At 40.9% G+C, this 9,565-nt stretch overlaps 1 pseudogene; it reads right to left on the bottom strand.

The window, feature by feature from the left end:
- Nucleotides 1–776: 776 nt before the first annotated feature.
- Nucleotides 777–9,565, bottom strand: part of LOC129394117 (uncharacterized) — a 117,078-nt pseudogene continuing 108,289 nt past the window's right edge.

Raw genomic sequence — 9,565 nt, 5'->3', positions numbered from 1 at the left:
GTCAGGGTTCTCTGAAGGGACAGCACTAATAGTGTGTGTATGTGTGTGTGTGTGTGTATCTAAAGGGGAGTTTATTAAGGAGTATTACTTACACGATCACAAGGTCTCACAATAGGCCATCTGCAAGCTGAGGAACAAAGAAACCAGTCTGAGTCCCAAAGCTGAAGAAATTGTAGTCTGATGTTCCGGAGCAGGAAGCATCCAGCACAGGAGAAAGATGTAGGCTGGGAGGTTAGGCCAGTCTAGTCTTTTCACGTTTTTCTTCCTGCTTTATCTTCTGGCTGCACTGGCAGCTAACTTGATGGTGCCCACCCAGATAGAGGGTGGGTCTGCTTTTCCCAACCCACTGACTCAAATGTTAGTCTCCTTTGACAACACCCTCACAGACACACCCAGGATCAATACTTTGCATCCTTCCATCCAATCAAGTTGACATTCAGTATTAATCATCGCAAGTCCACCCCTTGTCAACATGAACCCGTACACATCTCCTGAGATCATATATAATCTTCAAATAAAGACAGTCATAAGGTCATAACTATGCCTAATATAATACAACTATCCTTTGTACAACTGGAAATGTATCAATCCCCAACCCAAATGCTATTATATAAAGGTAACAATACTTAAATGCTGATATGAAGTCAGTAAATCTTATGTTACATAATAAAGGAAAAATGAAATAAACCGAAGATATTTTCTTAGTACAACTACAATAAATCGAAGATATTTTCTTAGTACATGTTAACAAAAGAAGGAGGAAATACTCATGATAATTACAGTCCTTGTTTCTGCAACTGGTCATGTGATCATAGCTGGTATTGATGACTAACTTCTTCTACTACCCATTCTGTATTCCATTTGCCTTCAGCAAGCAGCTCAGCAGGTCACATTTTTTGTTTTTGTGTTTTTTCCTGGTGGAGTGACCCAAACCTTAATTTTTTGAAGGGTCTGGGCCATTTGAAGTCCTGCCTGAATTGGGCTGTAGTTTCCAATTGACCTTAATCACAGGGCAATATTAAGAGTAATATAATCACAGGGTAATATTAAGAGATGCACTAATGGATCTCCTGGATTCCATTCATACTCTTCCTTACCTCCGTTGTGGAGTAGCAAATTGATTTCTTCTTGACAGTCTTGGTCAATCACCCCAGCCAACACTGTAACTCCCTTCTTAGCCTGTTGACTTAAAGGTAGGAGGAGCCGAAAGTGTCCAGGTGGCAATCTTAACTTCCACTTTAATGGAATCGTTGTGTCTCCTCGTGGCAGCATTCCTCCATCTGGGACTAAGACCTCTAGGCCAGCAGAACATAATGTCGGGGGAACAGGAAACAAAAATTTTGCTAGTGGATCTCTAGGGGTGATGGTGAGTGGTGCCACTTCCACTTCCACCCCTTGATGAATCCTGGCTATGGGAGAAAGAGTACCGTATGTTGGATGCTGATTCAGAGCATACACGGCCTTCTGGAGAACTTTGCCCCAGCCCTGCAAAGTATTGTCACCTAGTTGACAATGTAATTGTGACTTCAAGAGGCTATTCCACCGTTCTATTAATCTAGTTGCTTCAAGATAATGGGGAACATGGTAAGACCAGTGAATTCCATGAGCATGAGCCCACTGCCACATTTCTTTAGCCATAATGTGAGTGCCTTGGTTAGAGGCAATTCTGTGTGGAATACCATGATGGTGGATAAGGCATTCCCTGAGTCCATGGATGGTAGTCTTGGCAGAAGCATTGCACACAGAATAGGCAAGCCCATATCTAAAGTAAGTGTCTATTCCAGTGAGGACAAACTTCTGCCTTTTCCATGATGGAAGAGGTCCAATATAATCAACCTGCCACCAGGTAGCTGGCTGATCACCCTGAGGAATGGTGCCATATTGAGGTCTCAGTGTTGGTCTCTGCTGCTGGCAAATTGGGCACTCAGCAGTGGCCATAGCCAGGTCAGCCTTGGTGAGTGGAATTCCATGTTTCTGGGCCCATGAGTAACCTCCATCCCTGCAACTGTGGCCACTTTGTTCCTGAGCCCATTAGGCAATGACAGCAGCGGCTTGGGAAAGAGGCTGAATGGTGTCAACAGAACAGGTCACCCTATCCACTTGATTATTAAAATCCTCCTCTGCTGAGACCACCTGCTGGTGAGCACTCACGTGGGATACAAATATCTTCACAGTTTTTGAGCAATCAGAGAGGTCCATCCACATACCTCTTCCCCAAATGTCTTTGTCACCAATTTTCCAATTATGCTTCTTCCAAGTCCCTGTTCAACCAGCCAAACCATTGGCTACAGCCTATGGATCAGCATATAATCGCACATCTGGCCATTTCTTCTTCCATGCAAAGTGCATAGCCAGGTGCACTGCTCGAAGTTCTGCCTACTGGGACGATTTCCCTTCATCGCTGTCCTTCAGGGATGTCCTAGAAAGGGGCCATAGTGCTGTAGCTGTCCACTTTCAGGAGGTGCCTGCATATTGTGCAGAACCATCTGTGAACCAGGCCCTAGTCTTCTCTTACTCTGTCAACTGATCATAGGGAACTCCCGATGAGGCCCTCAGTTCAGGCTGGGGGAGAGAAGGCAGGGTGGCAGGAGTGGAGACCATGGGCATTTGAGACACTTCCTTATGTAACTTACTTGTGCCTTCAGGACCTGCATGAGCGCAATCACATATATACTACATCAATTTGATGATTGAATGCTGCTGTGCATGACCCACTTTATGACTAGATGGGTCTTAAAGCATTCAGTTTATGACAGACAGTTCAGGTCACATAGTGACTTGATGACCCATAGTCAAACACTCAGTTTCCACCAAAGCCCAATAACAGGAAAAGTGCTGTCTCTCAGGAGAGTAGTTATCTGCAGAAGATGGCAGGGCCTTGCTCCAAAATCCTAGAGGCCTCCGCTGTGATTTACCTGTGAGGGCCTGCCGGAGGCTCCAAACAGCATCCCTATCTGCCACTGAAACCTCAAGCACCGTTGGATCTGCTGGGTCATGTGGTCCAAGTGGCAGAGTAGCTTGCACAGCAGCCTGGACCCGTTGCAGAGCCTTCTGTTCTGGACTCCACTCAAAACCGGCAGCCTTTTGTGTCACTGGATAAATGGGCTGGAATAACACACCCAAATAAGAAATGTGTTGCCTCCAAAATCCAAATAGGTCCACTAGGCGATGTGTCTCTTTCTTGGCTGTAGGAGGTGCCAAATGCAGCAATTTATCCTTCCCTTTAAAGGAATATCTCGACAGGCCCCACACCACTGGACTCTAGAAATTTTACTGAGGTAGAGGGTGCGTGAATTTTATTTGGATTTATTTCCCATCCTATGGCATGCAAATATCTCACCAATAAGTCCAGTGTGTTTGCTACTTCTTGCTCACTGGATCCAATCAACATAATGCCATCAATGTAATGGACCAGTGTGATATCTTGTGGCAGTGAAAAGTGATCAAGATCACTCTGAATAAGATTATGACACAAAGCTGGAGAGTTGATATACCCCTGAAGTAGGACAGTAAAGATACATTGCTGGCCTTGCCAGCTGAAGGCAAATTGCTTCTGGTGGGGCTTATGGAATGGGTAAAAGGCCATTTGCCAAGTCAATGGCTGCATACAGGGTACCAGGAGATGTATTAATTTGCTTGAGCAATGAAACCACATCTTGTATAGCAGCTGCAATTGGAGTCACCACTTGGTTAAGCTTATGATAATCCACTCTCATTCTCCAAGATCCATCTGTCTTCTGCACAGGCCAAAAAGGAGAGTTGAACAAGGATGTTATGGGAATCGCCACCCCTGCATTTTTCAAGTCCTTGATGGTGGCACTAATCTCTGCAATCCCTCCAGGGTGGTGATAATGTTTTTGATTTACTATTTTCCTAGGTAAAGGCAGCTCCAATGGCTTCCATTTGGCCTTTCCCACCATAATAGCCCTCACCTTACCAGTCACAGAATCAATGTGGGGGTTCTGCCAGCCTCTAAGTATGACAATGCCAATTATGCATTCTGGCACTGGGAAAATGAACACAGGATGAGTCCAGGGACCCACTGGACCTGCTGTAAGTCAGACCTGAGACATAACTCCATTAATTACCTGACTTCCATAAGCCCCTACTTTAACTGGAGGACCACAGTGACATTTTGAGTACCCTGAAATGAATATTAGCTCAGAGGCAGTGTTCAGTAGTCTCTGAAATGTCTGATCATTTCCCTTTCCCCAATGCACAGTTAACCAGGCAAAAGGCTGGAGGTCTCCTTGGGTAAGGGTGGGAGAAATATTAATAGCATAAATTGTCAGTGGTGTAGTGGGGTCCTTCCTCAAGGGAACATGGCCTCCCCTTCATTCAAGAGTTTCCGGGTCTGTGAATTGGCTAAAGTCTGGAAATTGATTGAGGGGCCATGATTCTCTGTTTTTATAATTCGAGTTAGTATTTTGTCCACTCAACCTGGAAGGTTTCTGCTTATATAAATTAAGTAGGAATGCTGTAGGCTTCCTATCAATTTCACTTCTAGGAACACCATGATTAATTTTCTAATGTCAGAGCTCTACACAAGTCAGACTATTCTGATTGCTGCTTTGCCTCTGCTGTCCATTATGGTAGCTATGCCCACCTTGCCTTTGAAGATTGACTGTGGCCACTTGGCCCCTGTCACCTCAGGATCCAATTATTCCCATTGTATTTAAATTTTGCAGTTGAGTGACTGTAGTTCCCATGATTAGATCTGACAGACAGAGAAGAGTGATTATGGGGCTCTTCAAAGATGCAAGTGCTGCCCTCACAAATCTGTTTTGCAAAGCATTGGTCAGGGGTTTATCTTTTGGAACTTCTCAGCTGGGATGAGTAAGTCTAAAGTGACTAATCCACTCCAACATCCCAATCTCTCTAAGCCTTTGGATCCCTTCCTCTACATTAAACCAAGGGAGATCTTGCATTTCCAGCTTGCACACAGTGGGCCATCTTTTAATCCATATTTCAACTAATCAAGCAAATAAACTATTAGAACCTTTTTTAACTCTCTGAGCTGTAACATTAAATGCATAATCCCTACTTAGTGGGCCCAAGTCAATAAATTCAGCTTGATCCAATTCTATGTTTCTTCTACCATTATCCCACACCCTTAATATCCATTCCCATGCCTGTTCTCCAGATTTCTGCTCATATAAATTAGAAAACTCAAGGGTTCTTTCCAAGTGTAGTGTAAATCCTCATGGGTCACACTGTGAATCTCACTTCTAGGGGCCCAGCAGGACTTTAGTCTAGGTATAGGTCTAAAAGCAAACAGGGGTGTTGAGAGTGGCTCCTGAGGAGAATCAACATTATATTGCCTGGCAACAGCCTCAGGGGAGTCCTTCACTGTAGCCACAGATAGCTCAGGGTTTATGTCCTCAGACAAAGGTGGAAAGACTGATGGCAGCATAGGTCAGGAAGGAAATGTTGCCACTACAGGAGATACGGAAGCTGTTTCTTCTGGAAAAAAAAAAAGTTCATCAGAGTTTACATGCTCAGTGTCCCCAGCTTCATCAGAGTTCTCCCACATATCCCCATTCCAAGTTTCGGGGTCTCATTCTTTCCCAATGAATGCCCTCACTTCAACAGTAGACACCTGGCGAGGCTGTGCAAGCACCTTTCATTGTAGGTCAGCCACTTGCATTATAAGAGCTTGTGTCTGTTTTTCCACAATTTCAGCTCTTTTTTCTACAGAAGATAAGACTTTCGCTCAGGGCAATCTTCGAAGATTTGAGGCTCTGTATCTGCTTCTGAAGCTGGGAGTTAGAATCCCTGAGTTCATCATTTTCTTTCATCACTTTGTCCAGTGAACTTATGAGCAAACAACCAACTTCATTCATGATTCTCCACATATAGTCAAAGGTATTACACACAGAGTCACTAAACATCTTGCCTTTCATGAACAGAGAATCAAGAGTGCCACATGCATTTATTTTGCATAATTCTCTAAACAGTTCACACCAAGGACTATCAGTGTTTCCCCATACTATTAGAAGTAGAGTCTTCAGCATTTTTGGGTCTAATCATACTAAGCAGCCAAATCTAGAAACCCCTAAACCAACGAAACAACTCAATCCTTAATATTCTGTTCCTCTAGAATCACTCCTGGTATGAAAATTTGTATTACTCAAGGTTCTCTAGAAGGACAGAACTAGTAAGATATATATATCATATATATCATATATATGATATATATGGGGGTTTATTAAAGAGTATTAACTTACACAATCACCAGTTCCCACAACAGGCTGTCTGCAAGCTGAGGAGCAAGGAAGCCAGCCTGAGTCCCAAAGCTGAAGAACTTGGAGTGTGATATTCCAGACCAGGAAGCATCCAGCATAGGAGAAAGATGAAGGCTGGGAGGCTAGGCCAGTCTAGTCTTTTCACGTTCTTCTGCCTGCTTTTATTCTGGCCATGCTGGCAGATGATTAGATTGGGTCCACCCAGATTGAGGGTAGGTCTGCCTCTCCCAGTCCACTGACTCAAATGTTAATCTCCTTAGGTAACACCCACACAGACACACCCAATATCAATGCTTTGCATCCTTCAATACAATCAAGTCGACACTTGGTATTAATCATCACAATATAAAAATTTTTTAATTACACAAATTGTTATATAAAATGATTACACAAATAACTACAAACTAAGATAGGCATTTTTAAGAGACAATAATATATTTTAAGAAGAGATTATAACAATAAATCTGACCAAAAATAAATCTAAAATATTTTCCCAAAGAACTGGCATTTAAGCAGACATGTATAATAAATAAGCAGGACTTAATTAAGCAATGGAGGAAAGGATGATAGACAGAGGTAAGGGAGAAACAATTCTAGTGGAAAGGCTTGAGTAACGAGTCCTGAGCTAAAATTATTTAACAATCTGAGAAAAGATCAATGCAGAAAAAAAAAGTAGTAAGTGATATAATATGAATGCTGGAGAGGAAAGGAATGTCAGCACACATATGGAGGATCTTAAAAAACACTGATATGTTTAACTTTATTATAATGCTAACATTAACATTAAAGTTTTATTTTTATTTTTCTTCTTTTTTCTTAAACAATCTGGGTACTTATAAATTTGACATTGGCCTGGAAGAAAGAGTTAATTAAAAATTAATCAATAGCATTTTGAGTAAATACATGTCCTTGGAAGGTTGAGGCAAGAGTTCATTCATTCCTCTGTTCATCTCATGTAGCAAATACTAGAATTCAAGACATCCTTCTGGAAACTAGGAATACAGCCCTGAAGAATACAGTCCTGGGATAGACTGAATGGGCCTGTACAAAGAGGTTTTCTGCTCCCTTTGAATACATGTGATTTGGAGAGGAAGGGCATATTATGTTACAATTACAGAGAGGTCCCAAGACTTAATTACAGGCATTTAACTTTCTCTACTTCCTTCACTCCGTTAATGAAGACAGAAGCCATTTATGATGCACAGAAGGTAGATTTCCCCTCTGAGTTACTCCTATTTTTAAAAAAATCTAAAAGGTTATTACATGTATGTACCTTTCTGATGTGTCAGTCAATGTGCTACGTGCTTTAAATACGCAATTTAACCTTAAGCAATCAGAGCAGAGCACTGGCCCCATCACATAAAGCAAAGCAGGAAAATGTTCTAATGTTCAACCCAATGATGCCTATTGCAACAAGTCTATCATTTCATAATTTAAAAAAAAGAAACTTCCATCAATTAGAAGTTATGGCAATTTTTATATGTAAGCTTATATATTGTTAAATCAGTTATGTTGTTTTTGTTTTTGTTACTTTCCTAGATTGAACCACTACTTGCAACTAGGGATTGCAGGCCTAGGGTTGTGGAAGTGATAATATGAGATGGTTTCAACTAAAGGAAATCTGTCAGAATGTAATTTATATCTTTTTGGTGATACTTGGAAATTTTGTTTCATTCACCCAGACAGAAAATTAAGGAGTATTCATTTTGCCACAAAACAGAAGCATATATTCAAAGGCAAACAAGATAGTTTTCAGTGCTCCAGGAAAAGAATGATAAAGAAGAAAACATTGATAAGTAAATTAGGAAAGTATCAGAGATATGGAACGTTTCAGCAAATTCCTGAAGGATGATGATGCTTTTGAAATGAATCCAGGGTATGGGAGTGGTCAAATATTAGCAGATATCACCTGGGTAAACAGCAAGGGGGAAACAGATGTGTAAAAGGGAAAAGCCTGTTCTTTATGCAAAAAAGAAAAACATGTATCACCTGTCAATTAAATGAAACATTCAGTTTTGCAGAAACATATTTTCTACAAAATGCTTATGGCTACAATATGCTTTAAGAAGTTTTGGAGAACTGTAATCAATAAAGGTTCGAAAGGGAGGTGTTTCTGTTTAAACCAAGGTAACATTTTCTAGTTGAGCTGTCCAGCAAGGAGAAGGCATCTTCTAGACATTTCAGACACGGATGATATTCAAGAAAAGGTGAGTCATCAACCCGTCAGAGATTTGTACCTAGGAAGAACTGAATAACCTAGGAATCCATCCAAATCTGAGAACCCGGTATATTTTAATTTTTAAAGGTAGTTTTTTTCTGAGAGAAAGAGAGAGAGAGAGAGACAGAGAGAGAGAGAGAGAGAGAGAGAGAGACTGATTCTTAATATATTGTGTTGGTTTTAAATATAAATTTTTTTTCCATCGTTCAAATTTTTAATAATCTCCACAACTCAAAGTATGTGGGAGGCCAGCTGAAGTAGAGAATTTCTGGAAATAGGCATCTGATGCTGCAACCCACTGTGAAAAACTTTGAAAGTGGTACATTTAGAGCTTTAGAAGCATGCTGCCATATTCCATCATTAAAAGAATAGCACAGACCTGGCAATAGAGAGAAAAATTATTTTTGGACGTTAGTAATGCACAACAGGATTTAATTTGATTTACTTGAGCTCATATTGTTCAAAAATATAGTGAAACCAATGGTAAGTGATACTTTTTCATAATATTTAGTCATTTTATGTAGCATAAAATATATATTAGACTATGCCGTAAATGAAGCTTATTGGTAATTATACAGAAAATACTGAAATATTATACAATTAAATTTTAATCATTAAAAATGATTTCAGGATGCTAACTCCTGAACATTGAAACAACTATAGTTTGGAAGTTTGTCTCCCCAGAACCTCTTGTTAAACTTCGATCTCAGTGTTGGAAGTTGGAGCCTAATAGGAGGTTTGGGTCATGGGGGTAGACCCCTCATGAATAAATTAATGCCCTCCCTGGGATAGAGGTGAGTGAGTTCTCACTCTGTGAGTTCCTATAGAAGCTGATTGTTGAAAGGAGTCTAGTATCTCCTCCTTCTCTCTCCTCCCTCCTCTCTTGCCATGTGATCTCAGCTGTCAGGAGTGGAAGATCCCTGAAGCCCACATCAGAAGCAGATGCTGGTGCCATGCGTCTTGTACAGCCTGTAGAACCATGAGCCAAATAAATCTCTTTTCTCTTACCTGGCCTTAGACATTTATTTATAGCAACCTTAAATTGAGTAAGACAAACTTTTTTTTAAATTTATTATTATTATACTTTAAGTTTTAGGGTACA

The sequence above is a fragment of the Pan paniscus genome, chromosome 18, assembly GCF_029289425.2.
Source record: "Pan paniscus chromosome 18, NHGRI_mPanPan1-v2.0_pri, whole genome shotgun sequence".
Classification (NCBI taxonomy): domain Eukaryota; kingdom Metazoa; phylum Chordata; class Mammalia; order Primates; family Hominidae; genus Pan; species Pan paniscus.
Note: the sequence above shows the minus strand (reverse complement) of the source record. Positions and strands in the feature narration are given on the sequence as shown.